The sequence below is a fragment of the Notothenia rossii genome (genome assembly GCF_949606895.1).
Source record: "Notothenia rossii genome assembly, chromosome: 11".
Classification (NCBI taxonomy): domain Eukaryota; kingdom Metazoa; phylum Chordata; class Actinopteri; order Perciformes; family Nototheniidae; genus Notothenia; species Notothenia rossii.
The window spans coordinates 11,772,238-11,784,737 of NC_136910.1; the positions used below are offsets into that span (position 1 = coordinate 11,772,238).

General features: G+C 39.9%; 1 protein-coding gene across 2 annotated transcripts in view; it reads right to left on the reverse strand.

Annotated features, from left to right (window-relative positions):
- The window catches only part of dnmbp (dynamin binding protein), a 59,369-nt gene extending 48,926 nt beyond the window's left edge, over positions 1 to 10,443 (reverse strand). For both annotated transcript variants that reach the window (XM_079658049.1, XM_079658048.1), the window contains exon 1: positions 10,122 to 10,443. The gene's annotated coding sequence lies outside the window, so the exon portion shown is untranslated. The remainder of the gene's footprint in view (positions 1 to 10,121) is intronic.
- Between the last annotated feature and the right edge of the window lie 2,057 nt (positions 10,444 to 12,500).

Here is a 12,500-nt window from a genome sequence, read left to right on the forward strand (position 1 = left end):
TATACTGTATAATTATTTGCATACATATTTTTATATATATTTATTTTTGTATTCGGGATTGTGGGAAATGGTATTTCGATATAGCTGTCTTTACACAAAAACAGAAAGATTGACAATAAAGTTGACTTTGACTTTGATGCTTCTTAAAACTCTTTCGACAGCTGTTGAATAGAGATACTAAAGCTCTTAATTGCCCTCTCTGTGTCTTATCTTAAAGGTCCCATGTCATGGCCATTTCTACAGATCATAATTCCATGTTGAAGTCTACTAGAATAGATTTACATTGTTCAATGTTCCAAACTCACATTGGTTTCTCATACAGCATCTCTGTGTATTCACTCTGTCCTACACGGCTTGTTGGAGCTCCTGCCCCCCCCCCCCCCCCCCTCCCTGTGAGCCCACTGTGCTCTGATTGGTCAGCTCGCCCACTCTGTTCTGATGAGTCCACCACCTTTACAGCGGAACATCAGTGATGATGTGTTGGAATGGCGTTAGCAACCAGAAAAATTACACCAGTAATGACAAACAGATGAGAATGCTGCGTGGGGTCTGGGTGCCGTGTTGGCGGGACGTTGCACGGCTCGCTGCTGCGAGGAGCGGACAGTGCGATAGACGGCGAGACATCGCGACTGGACGTGGGAATGAGGGGGGGGTGCTGAGGGGGCTGCAGCACCCCCATCTGCGAGACTCCACTAGCACCCGCACCCTCCCCCCACACCCCCAAATGCGGCGTGTGTGTGTGTGTGTGTGTGTGTGTGTGTGTGTGTGTGTGTGTGTGTGTGTGTGTGTGTGTGTGTGTGTGTGTGTGTGTGTGTGTGTGTGTGTGTGTGTGTGTGTGTGTGTGTGTGTGTGTGTGTGTGTGTGTGTGTGTATACCCAAATTGACCAATGGGTCCATTTGGGTATGGTCACGTCACTGTACCCAGAAAGAAAAAGAGAAATCTCGAAGGAGGCGTCCTGGGGCAGCATAGACAGGTATTTTCTGTGTTAAGAGTTTTACTCGCTACAGGGTGTACTTTGAAGGTTTGTGACTCTGCAGACCGTTTACATGCAGAAAAAGCTACATAACACACAAGGGGACGGGTAATAACCGGAAAAGCATGACATGGGACCTTTAAAAGATTGAATATTGAAATTGAAGATTAATTTCTAATCAGGCCTTCCTGTGTGATGTGAAACTCATTTCTAGATTGCTATCTTCTTTTCACAGGCATCATTTTTCTACGTAAATGAATGTCTCAAAATACATCCATCCATCCATCCATCTTCTCCCGCTTATTCGTGGTCGGGTCGCGGAGGTAGCAGAGAGGCCCAAACTTTCCTTTCCCTGGCCACATCAATCAGCTCTGACTGGGGGAATACATGTGGTAAACAAAGCTAAAGAAAATCACCCCTCCAGCCACTTAACTTCCTGCATCTTGTGATTCTTGTCTATTCAGGCCTGCCGACCGTCACAGCTGAGCTTACATCCAACACTCATAAAACATCTCACCACACCCTTCTGCCGTGCTCAGGCCTGCACACTCCCTACGCTGCTGCAGCTTGCCTCCAGTTAATCCTCAGATCTGCATTCAGCCGGACAAGCTCCTTAGTGTTATTTATGGGTCTGTCGGTGGGCCCTGTACTCGCGCACTTTTACACCCTATACTCTGGCAGATGACAACACAAGCGCCTGATTTTCCTGTGACACCTGGGTCCTGTACAGTAGTGGAATATAGTTCAATTCAAACATTACACAGGTCAGCTGATACATACAAATAAGCTCAGAATGTTTAACGGAAAAAAACAGAGTAAATGCAATAAAGTCCATAATCAATCTTCTTCCCCTAAAATGCAAATAGCTGATGAAAATGCTCAGTGTGTCATATGTGTACCAAGATTAATAGTAACTCCTGACTAAATTATAAGTGATCATCAGCATGTTAGCATACTGTAGCTGATATTAGCATTGAGCTCAAAGACTCACTGCAATACCCTCAAATAAATGTTAGCCAGGCTGTGGACTCTTTTCATATTATTCAAATATTAAATGTAATTTGTTAATATAATGCTCTATTTTTGGAATGGCTATTGCTACATGCTTAGCAGACATGGAATGTGTCATTTAGCTGCACTGCTGCATTCAGGATCTGCATAGAACAATGATCAAACATGAAATATGACAAAAGCCCTTCATGAAGTAGTAGACTTTAATGTCTGAACAACAAGTCCCAGCTTTACTTTAGACATCTTGGCGCCCTATTTAACTAAGGACCAGACTAGATTAGCTTCAGTTTCTATCCAACTGAGTCTTGTTCAATCTATTCCTTGGGCCAATTACACCTTTCCACTGCACAAATTAAATTAGATTAGCAGGGAGCATTAATTAGAGTTGTGTTGATATGGGATGCACACCTTCATCAGTTCCACATTGCCGTACATTTTTTTCAAGGGTCTCCTCATCTCTAATTTTAAAAGCATTATGTGCATGTTTCAGTATTCGAGTGACTCATTCTGACTCACAGCAACACCAGCTGAGGACTATTTGATAGGATTTGGAAAAAAAGGGAGGGAAAAAGAGAATCATGTAAGGAGGAGTAGGCAAGGCTGGAGAAAATGTTTAAAACACATTGCCAGACTCTACCAGATAACTGTTCTTCCATCAATGGAATATGTCTAATGATCGTTTACTGCTTACCCACCTCTACAGGGCACATCCTGGAAGAGTACAAGGGGCATTTCACAGACACAGAGAGATCCTCATAATGAGACTCCCACAGGTGTGTCTCTTCTGTGAGGATTTATGAGGTCTTGATAAGCAATGGGACTCTGAACATGACTGAGCAGCCTGGAATACACTTCTGACAGCAGAGGAAAACTATTCAATGTAGTTCCTGAATACTGTGTTCTCAGTGCAGAATTAAAGACACAAATGTATTTCTTCTACTGCCTCAACAACAGGGCTGGCCCTCGACCAAATACATGTTTAGCAGACTAACACTCATAATTGTGTTGGCAGCTTAGGTGCTGCTCACACGGGAACGTTTGCATTTATGCACAGTATGCGTTCTCAAAAAAGTCTTCCGTTCACACGTATTTGTTTCATTTGACGTGTCTGTTCACACGAGAACGCTGGAAACGCTGTAGTACATATGCTGTAGTACATATGCCGGGGAGGTGGGGAGAGGTGGGGGGAGGCGGGGAGAGGCGGGGCTATCGTTATTTTTTCAGGAAATGATCGTATAGAGGCGATTACACGGAGCCGTTGGACCCGGTTGGACCCCCCAGAGCGTTTCGTTTGCAAATCTATCCACCTTGGGACCCGTTATCGTTTGTGGGGTCCGTTTCTATCGTTTTGTTACGACCTCTTGTAAATGAAAGGGCTATACGCAAGAGAAACTATGCGGATCCAACCCGTTTTGTTCTCGTGTAAACGGGGTCTCAGTCAATTTAATAAAAACAGACTTTCTAGACAAAGGATAATGCAGAAGCACCACTTGTGCTCATAAGTTTCTTGGAAATATGTCATTCAGGATGAAAACAAATTAACAAATGACTTGTCTAAAACCAAAATGACCAACTTATCAATTGTTGAACTAAAAAGGTGCAGCCTGAGATTGCATAATCCTTATTTCTACCTGAAAAGGTGTGTCGTTTTTTAGGGAGAGAGGGTGAATGGGACAGTGTGACTGAAACGTGTGTGTGCCAATTGGCACTGCCCTGGAGAAAGTAACAGGATTACGACAGATAGCTAAATCAACAGTTGACACACGTGCATGCACACACACATACACACACTGTATTAAACACATATGTCAAAGTTGACAGTGGGACAAAGAACCAACTGTCTGACCTGAGAAAGCACCATCATCCATCTTCACTAAACTAGTACCTGTGCATTTGTGTGTTTCCAACACTAATTGGATCAGTATATGATGCAATTCAAACAACGAAAAGCATGTGATGGAAAGTCAGTAGATTGTTAGCATTTTACATAAGTAGTAGTGAGATACACTAGGTTTCAATGTCAGCAGGAAATGATCAGTCTTCTCCTTCAATGAATGCAACATCTAAGGAATTTATAGAGCATGTGTGAGAAGGGAGACATCACAGTGAGCTAGACCACTGGGTGGGTTAGGGAAAGAACAATCAACCATGCCTATAAAATCGCAATTTTCAATCGCAAGAGCCACAATTTCCGCTGTAGCTTACATGATTAAAAGCTGTGGCATGTGACACTTGTTGAATTGTCAGGATATATTGAGAACCTCAAGGCAGAGTTTATGCAGCTGTTTTTAATTAACATTAATATTGCGACTTGGTGAAACAACTACAAAGAAATGTTGGTTTCAATCTGGTTGCTCATCAACATTTTTTTGTTTAGTTTACTATGAAGTTCACATTTTGCTTAATGAAAAAAACAAACAAGTGGAACAGCAGGACTACAAACAAAATATTGCAATGATGTTCATGAAAGAGAGTACCATGGGTTTAAAAAAAACATTTTGGAGCAGATCAGAAACATGGATCAGGCAGAGATTATATTTCATTTTTGTTAACATTGCAATATTTGGCCCTAACACTGGTCTGTAATCTGTGGTTACCATTCTAACTAATTCTGGTTGAACAAAAAACATTGATGTGGAGTAGTAGTGTGTATGGACACACCTGTATTTCAGTTTATATAAAATACTTGCAAATGTCAATTATGTGATTAGATACTTTTATCAAATCTTTCAACACTACATACTGTATATAATTGTCCTAACTGGTCCACCTATTATCACAGCTGCAAGGCATCCGTAGGGTGCTGAAACCGTGTGTCAGAGTGGAGGAAGTGGGATCTGCTGACTGTCTATACCTTTTATTGAACAGGGTCATCTGATGCCAACAATGAAGCTGCTGCCTCATTATCTGTCTGCCTGCCAGGACCAATGTGCCATTCATCCTATTCAGATACACCGGAGTGGCAGACTGGCGCACACACACACAAACAAACACTCACACACAGGCTGGCAGAAGCCTCTGGAGTGCACTGGATGACAGCTGATGTCTTTTGATACAGATTGTTTACTGTGCAGCGCTGTAGTCCTCGTATACAGAATGCCGAGTCAACTGAAACACATTCACCTCGAAACAACCAGAACAGGTGACCTGGCCAGTGGACGCTTCTGGATATTAAAAACTGTGGACATCTGTTGCTTTTCTTTTGACCGTCTAGTCTTTCAGCACATGTGATTGGGGGACGACGAGGGGAAAATGAGAAGGCTCTGTGGGGCAGACAGTTGTCAACATAAGTCATGTGGTTTTCTAACCATCTGCTTGTGGCTCACAGACCTCCTGTAGTATAATCTTATAACCAATTTAGATAAGAGTTTTGTTATGATTTGTTTTTCTTCTTTGCAAACAAAATGTGGTCAACCACATCGGTAATAAATAAATCTCCTAATTGGCCAACATAAAACGTTATGCTCTGGTAAAGACTTTTTCAAACAATGTTAGGGCGTTCTGCTGGCTTGGTGGTCTAATCCGCACAAGGGCATACTTTTCCGTTTCGATTATATATGTTGTCGGTCTTAAACATTTCTTATATAGCTCAGGGTTACGTCATGCCAAACCAAAATATATTCAGTCTCACATAAGACAAAGAAAGAACCAAATCCTACAACAAAACAGCTGAAAGAATGAATTAAGTCATTTTTGCTTCATAAAATATTAAACTGAATAGTGTTTTTTAAATAGATGCACATGGAATTTCTTGATATATATGTTCTTATTATTTTAGCTTTAATCCTTATACCATGTCGTTTTTCTGGGTTCAAACTCAGCCTAGGGGTCTTTCTTTGTTGCATGCCAGCCATCCAAAACTCCCAGTTTTTGCATATCATTTCATCTCATCTCTTAATATTATCTTCTAAAGACAATCCTGCTCATGAAGCCTTAAAAGTAATGGTATGGAACCACAATGTGATCCAATGTTGTTGGTCTAAACAAAAAGCAAATGGCAAGACAGTGAACAGAGCAGTCTGGCTTTAAAGTGCATATCAACCAGATGAGGCAGCACTACGTGGCCTCAGCCAGCTGGGTGAAAAGAACACATCTGGCGAGCCGAGTCGAATACCTAAAGATGCCAAACTCTGTTGAAATATTTGGGCGAAGCTGTACTGTTTACCTCAAACATGCAAACAGTAAACACAAACAAAGAGATGGTTTGCAGACATACAGTACTGTACACTAACATACTAGCTCTGCATTTCAATACAAACAAAGTCTATTTAGTCACAAGGCCACTACCAATATATATATAACGAGACAGGAAGAATGGTTCCTTTTATTTTAAATAGCCTAAACTGTGGTTATGAGGACATGTCAGTTTGCAGATGCACAAAACCAATAATGCCCTTTCCTTTCATACTCACATTTACCACTCTGTTGTGAACTATATGACAGTAATCTTGCCAGCAGCTATATAAAAAGTACAATAACATTTTGTATACATATTTCATTTTCATACAGTAGCTCTGAGCTCAATGAAGTCACGAGTAAATAAGAATCCGCTTTTTTCCCGCTTATTTTAGCTCAAATTTGTTATCATACCTTTCACAATCTTTAATGATGCGGTGTCATCAAAACATTTAAGGGAATGAGCTGACATTTGAGGGAAAAAACAGTATTGTTTTTATGTGTTAAATGAGAGTGTTATAAATGTACTGACAGCAGCCGGTTAGCTTAGCTTAGCTTAGCATAAGGGCTGGAGACAACAGCCTGGCTTTCCAAAGGTAACAAAGTCTTTCCAACCTAACACTAATAAAATAAACATGTTGTATGTTGAAAACATATATGAAACATATGGCATTCTGTGAGGATTGTCCGAATACAATTATATTATACAACAACCCTTATCCACAAAAGAGCTGACTCATGTGTTTCAACTAGGTAATCTGGCATTCATCTGTAGATTCGTTCTGTCTTGTTTGAATCTTGATTGGACCAAAACTATGGTTACGAATAACAAAATGTCTATTCCGCTTACTGCCTTATTTATACTAGTTAAAACTTCTCCTCACAGTCTGTAACTTTCCAAAGAGTAGACAGAGCATTGCAAGATGTGTTGCTGCTGAAACATGAATATAGGGGAAAACCCTGGGTGGGTCTTTGGACAACGAATGGTAATACTCTTTTCTGGCTTATCCATAGCCTAAGTCCTTGTCTTTACGTTTTCACTCACTTTGCATTTCTGCAGCTTGGCAAGCACACAGGCATCTCTCAAAGGAATGTGCTTAGTTTTGGACCCTTTTTCTTCCTTTCCCTCACATTTCTGTTTCCCTATTCCTTCTTCAAGCATGCACGTGTTGAATATGAATGGCTCTCATGACACACAGACACACACTGGGTGGACCTCTCTTTTGCACAAACATTTCCACAGCGAGGAGGACAGCTCAGAAAGTCTGAGCTCAGAGGGCAGAAACTGCGTTGTCACGGATACCATGATGTGTTTGGAGGGTTTTCCCTGAGAGAAACCCAGGGGTGCCCAGGGGGACGCCGCCTCCTGAAGACATGCCGGAGTCCTAATAGTTTGCATATGAGCGGTTACATAACTGATATCTCCCTTTGAATCCCAACACGACTGCACAAATTATTAATGGAGGGTGAAATAAGTACTGGTACGCTCCTTTCGGGGAAATCCATAAACACTCAATTCTAACATCTGCTTTCCAAACATTTAAACACTTAAGGGTGAATTGAGGGCATTGACAAGAGTCCGCCAAAATGGAAAACTCAAAGTCAGCTTCGATGAGTTTTGGGAAACTGTTGGGACAGCTAACTGGGATGGGCCAGGAATAATCTACGCAGAGGACTGTAATACCAGCTTCATATGAATTCAGCAAAAGAGACAAAAACACTGCTGGAAGGAACACAAAGACTTCAAGGAGTGTTCTTCTTGTTTAGTCTTCTTGCAATTATCTCTCTGTCTTCAGGGCTTTATGTCCAATCTTAAGAAACCAAACTAACCCCTAAGCCTATAAAAACTAAATAAAGGTCATTACATTTAAAATGACATACATCAAAAACTCTCCTCCATCACTCATAATACCCTGAACCATATGATTAACTTGAATATGGTTAAAGCCTAAATGTAATTTCCAAATGTCAGGCATTAGTAGTATAGTATTATTAAAGGATATTACTTTTCACTTTCTTTGCAGCATCTGCTCATTAACACTAAACCCAGGTACCCCACTTCACATCCATTTAAAATCAAATGAATTGCCCTGCATTGTATTGCCTATGCCGAGGTAACTAAACCGGTGCTCCCGCAATGAATGGAATGTTCTTTTTTTAAAGTCTGAGAGTGTTACATCATTTGATAAACATATGAGTTATCCTGTTTACCATTTCATCAATGTCAGTGTATTAGTGGTATTGTGCTCTGCTGGACATTCTGACCTGCTGCTGTCGCCTGCACTGTCTTTCATTGGCTGGAATTATAATCACATCACAGTGATAATCTATGTTGCTTTTACAAAATTTACAATGACATTTTTCACTGGCTTAGTTAATGGGGACTGCTAATGCATAATGTTTATGACATGTAACACATGCAAACTGACACACACTTCTCAGGTTTCTTTGTTGCAGGTAGTGATATATGACCCTGATGCAAGTGTTCAATAATTCAGAGTGTACGATGTATCCAGAATTCTGACGAGGTGCCAAACACACAAGCAGGACAGCAAAAGAGAAAATATATTATTGTTTAAGGCTAATAGTGGTTAAGTAAATGCAGGGGGTTTGCCACATACAGTATGACTCAGAAGACGGAATAGGTCAAATACATTGTCAAGTACAGTCCTGGTACACATGACAGGACAAGTTAGAGACTCTTTTATTTTTGCATAAAGACTGCTGGTTGGATCCCTGCAGGCAAAGAAAAATAGAAAAGCCCTTGTGGAGCATGCCAAATTACACTGCCACTGCAATATTTGTATCAACACGTATATTCGTGTTTTGCAGCCAGGGATTAAATGAAAGGAAAACGGATATCTCTATTGTCCTTATATCTTTTAAGCCATAGAACACACCTCTCATTGATCGAGATAGGGCTGTCCTGGAAATTCTTCGATGACTAACATCATAAGATTACTAGCCGTTTAGTAGCTTCAATCACCAAATTAATCATGCAAAAGCACCACTTTTAAATAAACATTTAAAAAAAAAATGAATTGACAGAAGAAAATAAAAAAGTATAAAGAAAAGAGCAGAATATTCTAGAAAAGAGCGTGCTAGAATAGAATACATAAGATCAAAACAGAACATCGTAGAATTGAATACAGAAAATGATATATTAGAACAAATCATAAATAATAGAATGGATTTAAACAGAACAAATGCATAATAGAACAGAACAGTATAGAATAGAACATATTAAGAGAGAAAAGACTAGATTATAACAGATCATGATAGAAGAGATTACCATAGAATAGAAGGAAACATACAGTAAGGAATCAGTGTGTTTGTGTCCAGACCACCATACATAATATTCTGTGACCAGAATATTCCCCCAGCGCGCGTGTGTGTGTGTGTGTGTGTGTGTGTGTGTGTGTGTGTGTGTGTGTGTGTGTGTGTGTGTGTGTGTGTGTGTGTGTGTGTGTGTGTGTGTGTGTGTGTGTGTGTGTGTGTGTGTGTGTGTGTGTGTGTGTGTGTGTGTGTGTGTGTGTGTGTGTGTGTTCGGGTCCCTCACATGGTGGAACAACTGACAGCAGCGACCACAGGTGACAGACAGACGGGGGGGGGGGGGGGGGGATTATTGGGTCTGCAACACTTGTGTTCTCAGCCATCACTCATTCAGCTCACGTCACTATCCTAATAGCTCTGTATTTACTGAGGCTGCCTGCAGGGAGGATAGATCCTACTCAAAGTACGCACAAACGAGTCAACCCCTCACTATAACTGTACAAAACAAATAAGTATAATAGGAAAATGCAGGGTTGTTACGTTAAAATGGGTTCTAATGATGTGTCGGCAGTTGTACCAGTGTTAATACAAAGTTATATACCCATCCTTTACCCCATGATAGGCGTTTCTCCAGTTCTTCTTGCGCTGTAAAGTAGCCAAAGTAGGTTTTTTTGGTGCTTTTCTTACCTTTAAAGTATCTTATCGTCCTGTGGAAAATGTGGTAAATGTCCAGTCAGACAAGATATCCAACTTCTCCAGCCTGCTGATGTGGTGGCGGAGCTGCTTTTCCCCTCGACACAACTTTCAGCGGCTACACTCCACGCAGCTCTGGAGTCATTATTCCCGGAGAAAAATACTTTCTTTCGGCGTCAAGCAGTCATATTGACACGGGAAAGTGACACGGTGGTCCCGGCTGTGTGTTGGTACATTCAGCTGTCATCACATTAGAAACGGGAGCAGACGAGTTGCTTTGCTCCTCTCCATGCCTACATACAACAACGCCACCCACTTTTTCCAAAGAGACCCGTAGCTGGCCCGGGCTGTGCCTGACTGAAAATAAAAGCAAACTGGGTCCAAAAGTTCAGCAGGACCTGAATCATATCACTATAACTCAACAAGTGAGAAACTGCAGGATTGTTTACTTTCAGACAGATTTTTAATAGACTATAATAACCAATAACGACCAACCAATTACCAGGAACAAAAGTAGCTTAAGTACAGTGAGTTCATTAACTCAAGTACTATAATAAAATACAAATCTGAGATATTTGTTAGTATTTCCATTTTGTGGTACAACATTCTAATACTAAGACCTTTTGTACCTAACCAATAATATATATAATTACATTCACAGAGGCCCTTTTTTTGGCCCTGTTTTTTTTACTGAGTTGTCTTTATTATAGCTTTCATTCATTATCAGTTAATATGCTGGTAACTGATTAATCGATAGCTTTCAATCTTTCAATATCTGAAAAGAAAGAAGAAAAAAATGTTTGCTGCAGCTTTAATTTTAAATGAACAGGCCCCACTTTGAATGCAGGTCTTTTTTGTATTATTACTTTTTTTCTACTAATAATTTACAAGTTAATGAGTTCTTCTTTCATCATTGCCAATAACAGATACATCCTCTCAGAAAGCAGATCTTCATTTAAATTCAGGTCATGAGGCCAGAATGCATCTGTGTATTGAGTTTGAGGAAGCCTTAATGTAGCAGAATGGACGTCCTTAACCTAGGAGTTTATAAAGAATGTTTAAATACTTAAGTTTAACATAGTCACTGTAACCTAACCATTAGACACTTCAATTATGTCATCTATTGCATGTAAAATCCAATTGATAACAAAATAGAAAAACTTGTTTTTGAATCGCAGGGAGTGTATCAATTTCTCCATGAACTGTTCCTCAATCCATTAGCTCATTCCTGTGCAGGTCAGCACATGTTTGGGGCACTTCACCCAGACCAAACATTAGCAGTTTTAGGAAGTAACACTATCTGTTTCTAAATAATACCATCTGAGTCTCCTATGACATATACAAGATTGCATTTGTTCCGCATGACAAAAGTAAATCTTCCGACACGCAGGAGAAGGTGTAAGCAGTAATCTTTGTGTGGCTTTACCCTCAAACTTTAGCTCTTTCATTTGGAGTTCATTAAAGCAATGAAAGCCTTTTTTAGATAGAGAAAATCATAGTTGTTGAATAAGGGATTATATGTTTGGTAGTCCAATTCTCAGCCTTGGCCATTGTGTGCTGTGGGTGTGAATCACTGCCTCTAGTTTTTTTGCTGCGTCTGCAGTAATGACAGCTTCCTCATATGTGATCTTGAATGTGCCGAACAATAGCAGGAAACAACGGATGCTTTTAACTTTAGGTGCTGACACGAAAAAGGAAAGATACAGGAGAGGTCACACTAAACACTAAAAACAGGCCCAGTAACAAACACACATGTGTGCAAACATATATATATAAATCCACTTCATCACAAAATACAGTTTAATACATGGTGTCGTGTAAAATAAAGTACTGGAGCTATCACGATACAAAAATAATCCATTAATCGCTAATTAGTATCTTTTCTTTATCCATTTTGTATTAATTTGTTATAAAGAGGTAAGAAAAGTATCATGCAAAATATGACTAATATTAAGGAATGTCGTCATAAAAATTCTATAATTAATCAAATGTGTATATTGTTAAAAAAAGGTTATAGAAACAGATATCCTAACAAACATATTTTGATAGCACTACTGGATGTAACAAATCGCCACCACAATTAAAATAGGAGACAAATACTAATATTTAAAATATATGAAAAGTTAAACCACATTTACTGTAGCAAAAGAGAGAACAGTTAAAACAAAAATAATATATGGCTGGTTTAGGTCCTATCTATCTGAACGCTCTCAGTTTCTACGTGTCAACGATGAATCTTCCATGCAAACCAAAGTTAGCCATGGAGTGCCACAGGGCTCAGTGCTTGGACCTATTTTGTTCACACTATATATGCTTCCGTTAGGCAATATTATAAGGAATCATTTTGTAAATTTCCACTGTTATGCGGATGAT